This window comes from Mobula hypostoma, chromosome 11 (genome assembly GCF_963921235.1).
Source record: "Mobula hypostoma chromosome 11, sMobHyp1.1, whole genome shotgun sequence".
Taxonomy (NCBI): domain Eukaryota; kingdom Metazoa; phylum Chordata; class Chondrichthyes; order Myliobatiformes; family Myliobatidae; genus Mobula; species Mobula hypostoma.
Window position 1 is genome coordinate 50,886,844 of NC_086107.1, and position 17,983 is coordinate 50,904,826.

The following is a 17,983-nucleotide window of genomic DNA, read 5'->3' on the forward strand; positions in this document are numbered from 1 at the left end:
ACCAAATGAAAAGTAGACTGGTAATTTAACCATTGTGTGCTCATTTTTCCAAGCATTGATGCTCACTGTTCTAATAGCAGTCAAGATTCACTCCTTCTATATCAGAATTAAGGAAGTAATCACACCTACTCGGGAAATATCTGGAATGATCTTAGTTCTCAGCCAACACTCCTGCTCACCACTACCCACTCCTCCTCCTACACACTACCAGGATGTCTCAAATGTCTGCACATCCCATCAAGGATACAGGGTATCCCAGATATCAATTCTTGATCTTCCAATAAAGAACTCAGTACAACATTCTGTACACCATACCTCTCCTGGTTACCCACTATTGATTCTTCTAATTGCAACCTGATTACCTTTACATCACTAACAGACACAATGCTCGGTTCCACTGCTGGCGATTTCTACAGTTGCCTGCAGAAGGTACCACAATAGATCTTACATTCAGTTAGGGCAAGTCGTCATTTCCTTCAGTCCATATGAAATAGGAGTAGAGTTAGGCCATTTGGCCCATCGAGTCTGCCCCACCATTCAATTATGGTTGATCCTATTTTCCTTAACTCAGCACATTCCCTAGCCTTCTCCCCATAACCTTTGATGCCATGTCCAATCAAGAATCTATCAAGCTCTGCCTTAAATACCCCTAACAACCTGACCTCCACAGCTGGCTGTGGTAATAAATTCCCCAAATTCACCACCCTCTGGCTAAAGAAAATTCTCCACATCTCTGTTTTAAATGGATGCTCTTCTATCCTGAGCCTCTGCCCTCTTTTCTTAGTCTCATCCACCATGGGAAACATCCTTTCCACATCTACTCCGCCTATTTGAAAGGTTTCAGTGAGATCCCCCCTCATCCTTCCAAATTCCAGCCAGTACAGACCCAGAGCTATCAAACGCTCCTCGTATGATAACCCTTTCATTCCTGCATCATAACCACATCATCCTTGTGAATCTCCTCTGAGCCCTCTCCAATTCCAACACATCTTTTCTTAGATGAGGAGCCCAAAACTGTTAACAATACTCACCACTACCTCAGCATCACATCCCTGCTCTTGTATTCTAGACCTCTTGAAATGAATGCTAACATTGCATTTGCCTTCCTCACCACCGACTCTACCTGCAAGTTAACCTTCAGGGTGTTCTGCACCAAGACTCCCAAGTCCCTTTGCCTCTCAGATTTTTGGATTTTCTCCCCATTTGGAAAACAGACTGTACATTTATTTCTACTACCAAAGTGCACAACCATGCATTTTCCAACATTGTATTTCATTTGCCACTCTCTTGTCCATTCTCCTAATCTGTCAAAGTTCTTCTGCAGCCTACCTGTTTCCTCAACACGACCTGCCCCTCCACCAATTTTCATATCATCTGCAAATTTGGCAAGAAACTCTTTCATTCCATCATCTAAATTATTAAAATACAGCATAAAAAGACGTGATCCCAACACAAACCCCTGTGGAACACCAATAGTCACTGACAGACAATCAGAAAAGGATCCTTTTATTCCTACTTGTTGCCTCCTATGAATCAGCTAATGCTCTGACCATGCCACTAACTTTCCTGTAAGCAGCCTCACGTGTGGCACCTTGTCAAAGGCTTTCTGAAATCCAAATATACAACATCCACTGCATTCCCTTTATCTGTCCTATGTGTAATCTCCTCAAAGAATTCCAACAGGTTAGTCAGACAAGCTTTTCCCTTAAGGAAACCATGCTGATTTTCTCCTTGTCTTATGTCACTAAGTACTCCATAAGCTCATCCTTAACAATTGACTCCATCATCTTCGCAACCACTGAGGTCAGGCTAACTGGGCTATAATTTCCTTTCTGCTGCCTTCCTCCTTTCTTAAAAAGTGGAGTGACATTTGCAATTTTCCTGTCCTCTGGCACCATGCCAGAGTCCGATTTTTTTAAAAAGATCATTACTAATACGGCCACAATCTCTACCGCTACCTCTTTCAGAACCCTAGGGTGCAGTTCATCTTGTCTGGGTGACTTACATATCCTTGAATCTTTCAGCTTTTTGAGCACTTTCTCCCTTGTAATAGTAACTGCACTCACTTTTCCTCCCTCACACCCTTCAACACCTGGCACTCTGCTAGTGTCTTCCACAGCACAGACTGATGCAAAATACTCATTTAATTGATCTGCCATCTCCTTGTCCCCCATTTTTATTTCTCTGGCCTCAATTTCTAGCGGTCCTACATCCACTCTCATCTCTCTTTTATCTTTTACATATTTGTAAAAACTTTTTCCATCCACTTTGATATTGTTTGCTAGCTTGCTTTCATAGTTCATCTTTTCCCTGCTAATGATTCTTTAGTTGCTTTCTGTCGGGTTTTATAAGCTTTCCAATCCTCTGTCTTCCCACTAATTTTTGCTTTGTTGTATGCTCTCTCTTTTGCTTTTACATTAGCTTTGACTTCCTTTGTTGGCCACAGTTGTGCTATTTTGCCATTTGAGTGTTTATTCATGTTGGAATACATCTATCCTGCACCTTCCTAATTTTTCCTCAGAAACGCATGCCATTGCTGCTCTGCTGTCATTACTGCCAGCATCTCCTTCCAATTTACTTTGGCCAACTTCTCGCTCATACCACTGTAATTTTCTTCACTACACTACATCACACTTTACTTTTTCCCAATCAAATTTCAAGTTGAACTCAGTCATATTGTGATCACTATCTCCTAAGGATTCTTTTACCTTAAGCTCTCTAATCACCACCAGTTCATTACATAATACCCAGTCCAGTATATCTGATCCCCTAGTAGGCTGAATGACAAACTGCTCTAAGAACCCATCTCTTAGGCATTCAATAAATTCATTCTCTTGGGATCCATTTCCAACCTGATTTTCCCAATCAACCTGCATGTTGAAATCTCCCATGACTATCATGATATTGCCCTTTTGACACACCTTTTCTATTTCCTGTTGTAATCTGTGGCCCACATCTCAGCTACTGCTGGAAAGCCAGCAAATAACTGCCATCAGGATCCTTTTACACTTGTAGTTTCTTAACTCAGCCCAGAAGGATTCAACATCTTCCAATCCTATGTCATATCTTTCTACTGATTTTATGCCATTCTTTACCAGCAAAGCCACTTCATCCCCTGCCAACTTTCCTATCCCTTGGGCAATATGTAACCTTGGACATTCAGCTCCCAACTACAACCATCCTTCAGCAACGACTCAGTGATGGCCACAACATCATACCTGACAAACTGTAAAAGTGCAACAAGATTATCCACCTAATTTCTTATCCTCCATGGATTGAGATGTAACTCTTTGAGTACTGTATTTGTTACCCTTTTTGATTCTGCATCCTTAATGCACTGATACCCTGTTGGCTGCAATTTTGTCCTATCATCTGCCTGCCTTTCCTGACAGTCTGACTGCACACTATCTTTGCTTATTTACAATCCGTCCTATCCTGAGTCCCTTCACTTCCGTTCCAACCTCCTGCCAAATTAGCTTAAAGCCTCCCCAGCAGCTCTAACAAACCTGCCCATGAGAATATTGGTTTCCCTTGGGTTCAGGTGCAACCCGTCACTTTTGAACAGGTTGTACCTCTCCCAGAAGAATCTGAAGCCCTGCCCCCTGTACCAGCTTCTCAGCCAAGCATTAAATTGCCAATATTACTGTTTCTACCCTCACTGGCACATGTCACTGGTGGCAATCCAGAAATTACTACTCTTGAGGTCCTGCTTCTCAGATTTCTACCTAGCTCTCTAAATTCTCTTTTCAGGACCTCTTTGCTTTTCCTTCCTATGTCATTGGTACCAATATGTTCTGACTGTTCTCCATCCCTCTCCAAAATGTTGTGGACGTGAACCAAGACATCCCTGACCGTAGCTCCTGGGAGGCAACATACCATCCGGGTGTCCATTCACATCTACAGAATCTCCTGTCTGTTCCCCTGATTATTGAGCCCCTTATCACTAGCACTCCCCTCTTCTCCCTCTTCCCCTTCTGCACCACGGTCCTACGCTCAGTGCCAGTAACCCGGGCTCTATGACATTCCCCTGGAAGGTCATCCATCACAACAGTATCCAAAGCAGTATACTTATTTTTGAGGGAGTGGCCTGGTGCTCTATGCTAACTGCATATTCAGATTTCTCCTGAGAGTCACCCAGCTACTCGCCTTCTGCAACTTCAGGGTGACTACTTCCCTGTAACTGATTGATGATCTCCTCACTCTCCCATACAAGCCAAAGAATGTTCAGCTGCTGCTCCAGATCCCTAACATGGCCTTCAAGGAGTTGCAGCCAGATGCACTCCACACAGATGTAGTTCCCTGGGAGAGTCTGGGTCTCCCAGAACTCCAACATCCGGCATGAAGAACACACAATGGCCATTTCCTACACTAAGTACAGCAAGAGGAAAATACATGGAACATTAACAGAAGCTTATTCAGAGCCGAAGCCTCTTCAGAGCCCTGTCACTCCTACTCTCACCACTGGCCTACTCCCAAAAATGGCCACCCCAACAACGGCCGCCCGGCTTGTCCTTCTGTACTTTTAAACAAGTGTTGCCGACCTGAAGACACCTGGTCGCTGTGTCCTGCTCCTGCTGTTGATTGGACTGTCAGAATAAACCTGAACGCCCACGAATCTCCCTGTTTCTTCTCCTTCGCCGACCTGTGAGAAAACCTGTCACTGTGGCCTGCTCTTACTGCTGATTGGACCATTGGAATGGGACCAGTTCTCAGTGAGGTGCAAACTCTGTACCATTCCAAAGCTACTCACCACAAAATCCCTTTACCCTGGTGTCATGTAATCAGAAATAACAATGTATTATTTCACTGATTCTTGAGAATTTGGATAAAACAGGATTTAATTTTGAAAAGAAAAAATTTTAAATGTTAAGAAATCTAAACGTGTATGTTTATAGAACAAGGTCTCAGCAATCAAGCAATATTTCGGAGCAACCTCCTGATTTTGTAATTTTTTCATAAAATATGTGTTTTTCCTGTCATTACTTAGTTTTTGTCAACAGAGTCAGACACAATAAAAAGCTAATTACTCCTATTTATTTAGTCTTATATAGATTTAGAGATTTTAAATCATTGTGTCTACACCATAGGTACATATATATGCTGTTAAATGTTGAATATTCACTTCTGTTCACTTTTTATACAATTTCACTTGTACTCCTTTAAAAACACTTACTTCATACAATTTTTATCATTAGCATTAAACAATTTTGGACATAAAAACACATTTTTAATGTTAAAGAGACAATTACTTTAATAAATCAACTGTTTTGGAAGGACAGATTGTAAGCATATTAATTTAAAACAAAGAAAGTTCCATCTGATGGTGGTGACTGAGACGTGACGGTGGAGGCAGTGGCCTAATTACAACAAACAATTCCAGCCTTTTCACCACTCAACTCAATGCTTCCTTGCTTAACAACTTTATTTAACAATCTGGTACAAAAAATAACAATTTGTCATGTACATTTTATCCTTCTGTAAATATTAACATCAACAGTAAACAGCAAAATAAAAACTACAGTACAACTGCAATGTTTAAGCATCATCATCATCATCAGGTGCCATGCCCAGTTTGAGCTTTGACTGCCATGGCCCACACACTCCTGTTTTGGGTCAAGTGGATCAATTCATTGGTATTCATTTCCAGTTCTCTGGCTGCTGTCTCCATCATCATTTGTCTTTGTCTTCCTCTTGCTTTCTTCCCTTCAATCTTTCCCATAATTACCATGCATTCTAACTCCTCTTTCCTAATCACATGTCCAATGAAGTTACGTTGCCTTTTCATGATCTCATACATTACTTCTCTGTTTGTGTTTGTGCTGTTCATGACATCCTTGTTAGATATTCGTTTCGTTCATGATATTCTTTGCATCCTCCTCAAAAACCACATCTCTGCTGCTATACAATTTGTTTCCTCATGTTACTAAATATTGTCCAACATTCTGAGCCATATAACATAATTGGATAAACGTAACATTTCAGTACTCTGAGGTGGGTTGTCGTGCCTAGTTTAGTATTGATCAGTATACTCTTCTTTCTCCTAAAGGTGTCTTTTGCCATCCCTATTCTTCTTTTGATGTCCAAGTCACACTTGCCACCTGACACAAGAATCTCCAAGCATAAACATCAGAAAACACAACAGGAACTAAAAAAAAATTTCATCCATTTCTGGGCTTGAAAATCTTCGAAAACATTCAGTCAGCTTCATCAGGAAGTAGATGATTAATATGCTCCTCCTCTATGAAGTCCATGACTTCAGCAGACAGGTGGTAGATCTCCCTTGTCCTGCTTGCACGACCCAGTGATGATGGCTCCATCAGTTTGACCAGAATATCTTCCACTGGTACAAAGCACGTATCCTATCCACCTGGTTTTGGATGGAAGCGCGTGTTGGACCCATGAGGGTGGGAAAAACTCCACTTGAACATCTTGATGGTTTTTTTTTTCTTTTTCTCTATTGATATATATATAAAATTAGTATACTGTTATGTTACCTTGGTATGTTATGTTTAAATTACATTGTTTGTAGTATTTTTTTTGTCTTAATATCTTCTGTAATTTTATTATATTCTAACAATGTATTAGTGTCTATATGGCTTACCTTTTTGTATACTTATTTAATAAAAAAATTTAAAAAGAAAAGAACATCTTGATGATGAGCATCCACAGTGACAGCCTTTGTTAACTACCAATTTTGGTCATAAATGAATGCAAGCCAATCTCCACAATTAATGACACCAGCAGATATATCTGTCGTAGTCCCGTCAGGACCACTCTGGGGTTCCTGCTCCATTTGCATTACCAAATGCTCCATCAGCATTACCAGAGGCCCTTTGTTCTTTCCCATTGTGGTAGGGCCATCATTCTCCTCAGCCTGTACCCTGGCATGTGTATTTTCAGTCAACTGAAATGTTGTTGGACTGAAACACTGGCACATCTGTGGCTCACTGCAGAAACATGACAATGATCTGCAACGGATGCTGTTTCCGTAAGGTATGACCTGATGGATTTTCCTCGTTGCTGGTACAGGTTTTAGTGGTTGGGAAAGGAGTGCATCATATGTCTGCATGTCACCTTCAGCAACATGATAGAGCTGAGTACTGCATAGGCTTCTCCCAACCATCTCATGGAAGATTTTGCTTCCCTGTAGCATCTGCTCTGTTTTTTTTTCCCCTTGGTGATTCTTGTGTTTTTTTATTTCTAGTTTGCTCTTGTCGCCAACATTTTATCAGTTTGTTCCTATCTTTTATTATCTCTTAAAGTTTATTTTTCAAAGCTTTCATCTCTCTCAAGTATCTTGCTCTTGTTTTCTTTCTTTCCCTTCCCCTGCTATAGACTGCCTACTGCCAGCTGGCTCCTGTATAGTCTGATCCAATGGACTATATGGGGGTGTTTCTGGGCGTTCTGGGCCCTCTGTCATACGCTCTATTGACTCTTGCTGTCTACATTTCCATGCTTTTCTCTTACTCCTCTTTTCCCTTTCATTCAAATCACTGATAGTTTTCATCTTCCCATCCTCTGCTCTCTTCTTCCATCTTTGCTTTTCCTTTCTCAGGTATCCCTCCTTTAACTCTGGCTCACTATATATTTTCTCTCTCCACTTTTTTTGGTATTCCCTGTTTCTTCTCCTTCGCTCCTCCACTGATAGCTGCTGCCTAGCCATAACTTCCTAAAATACATAAAAGGGAGGTCAGAATTTAATGGAATTACTAAGAAATTGTGCAAAATTACTGTGAATTTAATTATGTTTAATTTGGTTAAATTTTATAAAATGATTATGAAATGGTGCAACTAAATTCATTTATGGTTTTAGTCATTGGGGATACACGTAGTAAAGAAATATTGTAGGCCTGTGTGTGGAAGAAATAAAGGGGAAATTATGCATATTATAAATAAAGAGGTTAATGAAATATGACAAGCCATATTACTATTTATTGTGATCATAAATTATTTTCAAGCCTCCATTGAGGATGATTTGAATGTTTTTGTCAACACCGTCAAACTATGTGTCACCACCATCAGACAGAAAACCTGTCGGTGTTGATGTCTGACGGTGGTGATGAAAACATTTTTTTTTATATGACATGTATGAGTTGTATACAGAAGCCATCTTGTTTTCCCTCTGTTGCTAGCTGCCTCTGGCCTTTACTTAAAATGCATAAATTTATGTCATAATTTAAAATAATTCTTTCTATACAAAAGAGACAGTGTTGACACATCATGGTTCTGACAGTAGCAACATCAATAAATATGTAAAAATTATTGAAAAAATAGCAAACTTACAGTAGCTTGTTTGATCTTGTTGCATTTAGCAGATGTGGGGGGTGGAAAGGGGGTCCTCAGGAATACAGTTGAACATGTGGTTGCCTGATTTTATTGCTTTTTTTGTAAATATCTGATGGTGTTGACAAAAACTTGGACACATTTTGAGCAACCACATAAGAGTAAATATTGTTGAAAATTCACTGCTTTTAGTTTTAAAGAGGTTTTTCACTCTACTCTTTCATCTGGCATATATATTATACATTTTAAATTATTTTTTCACACTTTTTTATCAAATTGAAATGATAATCTCTTGTCTAAGGACAACTGATTTTGTAGGTACTAGGCTATCATGTAATCATATAATTTATAAAATTAAAAACCTCATGAAGACAAGAGGTTGCCTTGGCAGTCAAAGTGAAGGATAATCCAAAGAGTTTTTACAGGTATATTAAGAGCAAAAGGATTGTAAGGGATAAAATTGGTCCTCTTGAAGATCAGAGTGGTCGGCTATGTGCGGAACCAAAGGAAATGGGGGAGATCTTAAATAGGTTTTTTGCGTCTGTATTTACTAAGGAAACTGGCATGAAGTCTTTGGAATTGAGGGAATCAAGTAGTGAGATCATGGAAACTGTACAGATTGAAAAGGAGGAGGTGCTTGCTATCTTGCAAATTAAAGTGGATAAATCCCCGGGACCTGACAGAGTGTTCCCTCGGACCTTGAAGGAGACTAGTGTTGAAATTGCGGGGGCCCTGGCAGAAATATTTAAAATGTCGCTGTCTACGGGTGAGGTGCCGGAGGATTGGAGAGTGGCTCATGTTGTTCCGTTGTTTAAAATAGGATCGAAAAGTAATCCGGGAAATTATAGGCCGGTGAGTTTAACGTCGGTAGTAGGTAAGTTATTGGAGAGAGTACTAAGAGACAGAATCTACAAGCATTTGGATAGACAGGGACTTATTAGGGAGAGTCAACATGGCTTTGTGCGTGGTAGGTCATGTTTGACCAATCTATTGGAGTTTTTCGAGGAGGTTACCCAGGGAAGTGGATGAAGGGAAGGTAGTGGATATTGTCTACATGGATTTCAGTAAGGTCTTTGACAAGGTCCCTCATGGGAGGTTAGTTAGGAAAATTCAGTCGCTGGGTATACATGGAGAGGTGGTAAATTGGATTAGACATTGGCTCAATGGAAGAAGCCAAAGAGTGGTGGTAGAGAATTGCTTCTCTGAGTGGAGGCCTGTGACTAGTGGTGTGCCACAGGGTCCATTGTTATTTGTCATCTATATCAATGATCTGGATGATAATGTGGTAAATTGGATCAGTAAATTTGCTGATGATACAAAGATTGGAGGTGTAGTAGACAGTGAGGAAGGTTTTCAGAGCATGCAGAGGGACTTGGACCAGCTGGAAAAATGGGCTGAAAAATGGCAGATGGAGGTTAATACAGACAAGTGTGAGGTATTGCACGTTGGAAGGACAAACCAAGGTAGAACATACAGGGTTAATGGTAAGGCACTGAGGAGTGCAGTGGAACAGAGGGATCTGGGAATACAGATACAAAATTCCCTAAAAGTGGCATCACAAGTAGATAGGGTCATAAAGAGAGCTTTTGGTACATTGGCCTTTATTAATCAAAGTATTGAGTATAACAGCTGGAATGTTATGATGAGGTTGTATAAGGCATTGGTGAGGCCGAATCTGGAGTATTGTGTCCAGTTTTGGTCACCAAATTACAGGAAGGATATAAATAAGGTTGAAAGGGTGCAGAGAAGGTTTACAAGGATGTTGCCGGGACTTGAGAAACTCAGTTACAGAGAAAGGTTGAATAGGTTAGGACTTTATTCCCTGGAGCGTAGAAGAATGAGGGGAGATTTGATAGAGGTATATAAAATTATGATGGGTATAGATAGAGTGAATGCAAGCAGGCTTTTTCCACTGAGGCAAGGGGAGAAAAAAAACCAGAGGACATGGGTTAAGGGTGAGGGGGGAAAAGTTTAAAGGGAACATTAGCTGGGGCTTCTTCACACAGAGAGTGGTGGGAGTATGGAATGAGCTGCCAGATGAGGTGGTAAATGCGGGTTCTTTTTTAACATTTAAGAATGAATTGGACAGATACATGGATGGGAGGTGTATGGAGGGATATGGTCCGTGTGCAGGTCAGTGGGACTAGGCAGAAAATGGTTCGGCACAGCCAAGAAGGGCCAAAAGGCCTGTTTCTGTGCTGTAGTTTCTATGGTTCTATGGTTTTATATGAAAAAATGTTGCATTTGTGCAAAAGACCCTCAGGTGATCAACCCTGATTATTTTAAATAAGAAAATGTTGTTCATTTTCAATGGAATTAGCACTTTTCTTAGTGGCACATGTTTTTGCCGAAGTCTTAAGAATCAGTGATTTGATTTATAAAATATTGAGAAGTATAATGTATGGTTTCATATAAACTTCTATTTCCATATATTAACATTTGATTCAATGTTGCAGACCCAACATACTTACTGCTAAGCTGAAGAACACGCAACTATTTCAAGACACTGAAACTCTCAAATCTTTAAATACATTCTCTTCTATAAGGACCAAAAGACACAGGAGCAGAATTAGGTCATTGGGCCCATCGAGTCTGCTCTGCCATTTCATCATGGTTGAACCATTTCCCTCTTAATCCCATTCACCTGCCTTCTCCCCATAACCTTTCATGCCCTGTCTAATCAAAAACCTATCAACATCAACCTCAAATGCATCCAGTGACCTAGCCTCCACAGTTGCCTGTGGCAATGAATTCCATAGAGTCGCCACACACTAGCTAAGGAAATTTCTTCTCAGCTCTGTTCTAAATGAACGTCCCTCTATGTTGATGCTGTGTCATCTGGTCCTAGATATCCCACCAGAGGAAACACCTTCTTCACATCCACTCTGTCTAAGCCTTTCAACATTTGATGGTTTCAACGAGATTCTGCCTTATTCTTCTAAATTCCAGTGAGTACAGGCCCAGAGCCTTCAATCGCCACTCATATGATAACTCTTTCATTCATGGAATCATTCTTGTGAATCTCCCCTGAAACCTCTCCAATGTTAGCTCATCCTTTCTTATATAAAGGGCCCAAAACTGCCCACATTACTTCCAGGTGAGGTCTCACCAGTGTCTATACAGCCTCAGCATTACATCCTTGCTTTTATATTCTAGTATTCTTGGAAATGAATGCTAACATTGCATTCGCCTTCCTCACCACCGATTCAACCTGTGAATGAACCTTTAGGGAATCCTGCACAAGGACTCCCAAATCCCTCTTCACCTCAGATTTTTGAATTTTCTGCTCATTTAGAAAATAGTCTATGCTTGTATTCCTTCTACCAAAGTGCATGGCCATACACTTGCTGCCAATGTATTTGATCTGCCACCTCTTTGCCCATACTCCTAAGCTGTCTCTATCCTTCTGCAGCCTCTCTGCTTCCTCAAAGCTACAGTGTCTTTAAAAAGTATTCAACCCCCTTGGAAGTTTTCATGTTTTATTATTTTACAACGTTGAATCACAGTGGATTTAATTTTGCTTTCATGGCACTGATCAACAGAAAAAGATTCTTTTGTGTCAAAGTGAGAACAGGTCTCTACAAAGTGATCTGCTGTGTACATACATCTACTGTTGCTTCTGGACACACCTTCAGTGATGCTCCTGGAATCAACGGGTGTTTTGGGTCTTTCAACATCATACACCCTCCTCCAGGTGACCCAGCCGGGGCTGATCAGACCCCAGCTAGTGTCCAGATGGCTAGCCACTTATGACTCCATGGCTCCCCTCTTTTGAGCCACAGCCATCTTGAGGCCCTCTCTGCCATATCGGTGGTTCTGCGGATGGTTCTCCTCTTCCTCTCTGCCTCGTTGCCCAAATTACTGAAGACTCTAGCTAAGGAACGGGCTGCGAATCCCCTACAAGCAACCTCCACTGGGAGACACCTCGCTCTCCATCCAACCTGCTGACAGTTGCTGACCAGTCCTGCATACTTGGAGAGCTTCCTTTCAAAGGCCTCTTCCAAGCTATCTTCCCATGGGACTGTCAGCTCCAGCAGCACCACTTGCTTAGTAGACTTAGACACTAGGACAATGTCTGGTCGCAGGGTGGTGGCTGCGATATGGTTGGGGAACTTCAGCTGCCCTTCGAGGTCCACCAACAGCTGCCAGTCCCTTGCAGAGGTCAGAATGCCTGCAGATGTTCTTTTGGCAGGTATTGGCTGCTCCCCAGCTCTGACAAAGGCAATGGTCTGCTTGGAGGGTTGGGACCGCTTCGCCCACTCAACTCTTGCGCTGACGGCTTCAGCGATGGTCTTCAGGACCTGATCATGCCTCCACCTGTACCGTCCCTCACCAAGTGCCCTTGCACAGCCGCTGAGGATGTGCTCCAGGGTTTACTTACAAATATAAAATACTCTCTATTTTCTGCATTGATCACTCCCTCTGTGATTCTATTGTCCATTCATCCTTCCCCATTAATCTCTCTCCTGCTCATATCCCTGCAAGTGAGTCATCCTTCCAGGTGAGCCAACAGTTTACAGGAATATGTGTTGGGGTTGTCTACTGTATCCGGTGTTCCGATACATTGGCGAGATCCAATGTAAACTGGGGGGGCTGCTTCATCAAGCACCTGCTCTTCATCTGCAGTAACTGGAATTTCCCGGAGGTCAACCATTATAATTCCCATCCTCATTCCCATTCCGACATGTTGGGTCATTGCTTCCTCTTCTGCCATGATGAAGTCACTCTCAGGGAAGAGCAGCCACGCCTCATATTCTAACTAAGTAGCCTTCAACCTAATGGAATGAACATCAATTTTGTCATCCAGTATAATTCTTTAATTTCCTCTCCGTTCCCTCTTCTTCTATTCCTCCCTCTGGCCCCCTCTTAACTCTTCTACTGATGTGCCTATTACCTGCTCTGGTACCCCTCCTTCTTCCCTTTCTCCCATGGTCCACTCTCCTCACCTATCAAATTCCCTTTTCTTCAGCACTCCCCCTTTTCCACCTATCACCTCCCAATCTCTTTCTTAATCCACCCTCCCCCAACTACTTGGCTTCACCTGTCACTTTAGAGCCTGTCTTGCTGCCCCTAACCCGACCTTTTTATTCTGGCATCTTCCCCCTTCCTCTCCAGTCCTGATGAAGGATCTCAGCCTGAAATGTCCAACTGTTCATTCATTTCAACAGTGCTCATCACTCTGCCGTTCACACTGCTAACTCACAACTGCACCGCCAGGTCCAGCCCAAGGTCACTGACGGTACAACAGTGGTTGGCCTCATCGACAACAATGATGAGTCAGCATACATGAGGAGGTAGCGAGGTTTCTCAAATGGTGTGAGAACAACAACCTGAGTCTCAACATTGACAAGACAAAAGAGATGATTATGGATTTTGGGAAGAAGCAGGTCGACCCACTCTCCACTGCATTATCAACAGCTCATCCATGGAGAGAGGGACAAGTACAACGTTCCTTTGCGTGCACATAATGAATGATCCTACCTGCACCTACACCTCCTCATTAGTTAAGAAAGCATAGCGATATCTATACTTTCTGAGGAGACTGACGTGAGCAAGGCTCCCCACCTCCATTCTAACAACTTTCTACAGGAGCACCATCCAGAGTGTACTGTCTGGCTGCGTCATTGTGTGGCATGGAAGCTGCAAGGCCTCAGAGCGCAGCACCCTACAGAGGATAGTAAAACACCTGAAAATTCACCAGCGTCTCCCTCTGCTCTATTTGTGACATTTACTGGGAGTGTTGTATTCGATAGGCCCAGAACATTGTTGAGGATCCCCACCACCAATTTCATAATCTCTTTAACCCACCACCATCAGGAAGGAGGTACAGGAGTATCAGGACAAGGACTGCCAGACTGGGTAACAGCTTCTTCCCTCTGGCTATGCGACTAATGTAAGTCCTGCCACCACCAAGGTCTCGTCACTGGGACAGTCAGCTGTTTACTATTTACTCTTCGCTGTTACCTGCACTGGACACTACATGCACTTTGAATTATATTTTATTCACTTATTTGTGGTAATATTTTGTTTTATGTGTTGCTTGTAACATCTGTTTTGTGGGTGCACTGTGGTCTGGAAGAACTTTATTTAGTTGTATGCAATACATGTACAGTCAGATGACAATAAACTTGAACCAGTCCTGCATTTACTCTGTCAAACTCTGAGAATTTGTACTTTCCGAATATATTACTTGCTTATTTCTTATCTTTTCTCTGACAGCAATTACAAATCAGGCAGGGTAAAAGACTGTATCAAATAGAACGATATTATCAGGTCAGACTAGGCACTGGGAAAAAAGATGAGAAGAGCAAGATGAGGGAAAAAGAAAGGAAAATATGCAAATGAACAAACATAAAGACAGATATTGTACTTGTTGGTGTTGTGCTCTTGTGACGAGAATACACATAAAATTAAGATGTTTGCTGGCCTGGGCTAGCGTCAGTGACATCAGCAAGTGGTCTGCCACCTGCCCTCAGGGGAAGGAGAGATAAGGAACAATGGAGCAGCGTCTGGAGATGTGTAATGAAGGGACGTGGGAGAGAGAGAGCTGTCTGGAGCGGCTCCCCCTTTGAACCCTGAACTGTTTGAAGTGATGGACAGGCGATACCCCAGCAGGGGGATAAAAAGGGACCGGTTCGCTAAGACAAGACACACACGCCACCTGAGGTAACGAGACCCTGGAAGCGGTGCGCCTCTCACGAGTGGGTGAGAAGCATCAGACAACGACCAGGGTGGAAAGGTACGATCAGCGGGAACCCGGTGTGTGTCCGCCCTTGCTTGGGTGCCGGGTTCACTGCAGAGGATCGACCGCATCTGGAGGAGGGGTCACAGTCGGTGACCTCAGGTGACATCACCAAGGACCCGCCCAAAAGCTGCTTGTGAGCCATCTCGCCGGTCTGTCAGTGAAACAGTGTTCTGAATGATCAGTTGTGCCTGTTCTATCTCTCTCTTCCCCCCACGTTGTCCATCGCCAGGGCAACAATTACTGCGAACTGAACTACTAAACTGGACTGAACTTTGAGTCACTTTTAAATTTGGTCATTTACCCCTAGACAACGATAGAGCTTGATTGATGCTGTTATCTTAATTCTGTGCACATGTGTGGTTATCATTGTTGAACTGTTGCATTTATTATCCTTTCGATTACTGTGTTGCTTGTTTCTTTAATAAAACTTTCTTAGTTCTAGTACTCCAGACTCCAACTGAGTGATCCATTTCTGCTGGTTTGGCAACCCAGTTACGGGGTACGTAACATAAGTGGGGTTCTCGTCCGCGATTTTGAACGCTAAATTTGGGACGGAGTAAATTGATTGGGTTAAAATTCCCGAAAGAAAGAAAAGACAAACAGCAGAAATGGAGGCTGAGGAATTTATAAAGGCGCCGACCTTGGAGGCATTAGAGGATGCCAGGAAATCGGAATTGGTAGCTGTGGCCAAACGGTTGAATCTTGCTAAGGTGAAGCCGACAATGAGGAGAGAGGAGATACACAGAGCTATTGTAGAGCACTATGTATCTAAAGGTGTGTTTCCCCAAGGTGAGCTGGGGGTGGTGTCTATTGAAAAACCTGCTGGAGACGCGGTACAGGTACAGCTTGAAAAACTGAGACTCGAGCACGAGTTCCGGGTACGGCAGTTAGAACACGAAGAGAAGGAGAGAGAGTTAGAAAGGCAAGAGAGAGAAAGACAGTTGGAGAGAGAAGAGAAAGAGAGGGACAGACAGTTGGAGAGAGAGGAGAAACAGAGGGAAAGGGAATTTGAGCTGGAGAAGTTAAAGATAAGGGCCGAGCAGGGGCTCGTGCTGAACCAAGGTGGAGGGTTCCGGGCGACCCAGGAGGTTAGGCTGGTTCCCCCATTTGACGATACCGACGTGGATCGGTACTTTCTCCACTTCGAAAAAGTGGCTATAAGTCAGGACTGGCCGAGGGATAAGTGGGTTGTTTTACTTCAGAGTGTACTGAAAGGGAAGGCCCAAGAAGCTTACTCAGCTTTGTCCGTGGAAGATGCCCAGAGGTATGAGGTGGTGAAAGAGGCCATCCTCAGGATTTATGAGTTCGTCCCGGAGGCATACCGGCAGCGGTTCCGGAATGCGAGGAAACAGTGGGACCGAACATATTTATAGTTTGCCCGTGAGATGCAGACATATTGTGAGCGTTGGTGCGCCTCGAAGGGGGTAGAGGGGGATTATGACAGCCTGCTGCAGCTGATCCTGATTGAGCAGTTTAAAGGTTGTGTCCCTGAGGGTATGAGACCCTACCTCGATGAGAAAGAGGCAGCCACGTTAGCCGCAACTGCTAAGTTAGCGGATGAGTATGCGTTGACGCATAAAATGAAGTTTGCCCCGAGTAAAGGTTACCAGAAGGGGAGTCAGGACGGCGGGGAGAGTCCGCCGGAAAAGTCAGAAAGTAAGCCGGGGACTAGTGAAAAGGATAAGGTAGACCGGGAGCAGTCTGGTAGGAAGTCTCCTGGGGTCGTCTGTTATAATTGTGGGAAAGTCGGACACTTTGCGTCCAGGTGCTTTGCCCCAAGGAAGGAGACGGGGAAAGGAAAAGCGGAAATTTTGAATGGCTGTATCGAGCTGTTAAGCGAACCGCTAGGGAAGGACAGGTCTGAAAAAGTCCAGGAAGGGCGCGAGAGGTTTATCTCGGCCGGACTGGTGTCAGTGAAGGAAAGGTTAAAACCAGTTCCAGTGCGGATCTGGAGAGACACGGGAGCGTGTCAGTCATTGATATTGAAGAGTGTATTAGAGTTTAGCTCAGAGACCCAGACTGGGGAGGTAGAGGTCAAAGGTGTAGGGGAAGGGACAGAGTCAGTCCCTTTGCACCAGATACACTTACAGAGCAACCTGGTCTCTGGACTAGTCATGATCGGAGTGAGGTCCGAATTACCGATGAAAGACGTGGAAGTCTTGCTCGGTAATGACCTCGCCGGAGGAATTGTGTTCCCCGCCGTGAGGCTGACAAGTCAGCCTGCCAGCATGGAGGCCCCGCCCGTGGACTCGCAGGTTTATCCTGTTTGCGCAGTAACTCAGCGGATGGCGAGGAAAGCTGCAGAGGCCGACATGAATTTAGCTGAAACATTTCTGCCAACCTTGTATGAGACAGGGTGTAGTGAGATAAGAGGTAGTGAGGGAGCTGGGACGGACGTAGCAGTAGCCAGGAAAGAATTTGTGCAGACGCAGGAGTGAGGCGAGGGGCTGATAGTTTTGGCAGAGACAGCTCTCTCTGACACAGCCTTGACAAGGGAACTAGTAGGCTATTGTGCGGAGGAGGAAGTTCTAAAAGGGAAATCAAGTACAGTATCCGCAGATGAGGAGTGGGGGGTGGTGCAAAAGAGTTATGGGGATGAGGTTTTTAACCTGGCCCACGAGGTACCCCCCGGTGGACATTTTGCGGTGCTGGAGGAAACAGTTGGTGGAATCATGAAAGAGATTTACCGGCGGCCCAGGGGGAAGAATGTTATTGATCATGACCGACGCAAACTGAGATGGTCACCGGCTTTTGATATGCTAACAAACCTAGTCGGTGTTAGCGTGGAAATCAATGAAGCTAGGGGCCCCCTGATAAGAGGAAAAAAACATTTTGGAAAGATTAGTATGGGATCGATCAGATGGGAGAAGGCTATTGTTTTGGCCAGGTCTACTGATAAGGTCTCTCCCTTAATCCCCGAACAAAGCGAATCTTTAGAAGTAATTAAACGACTCG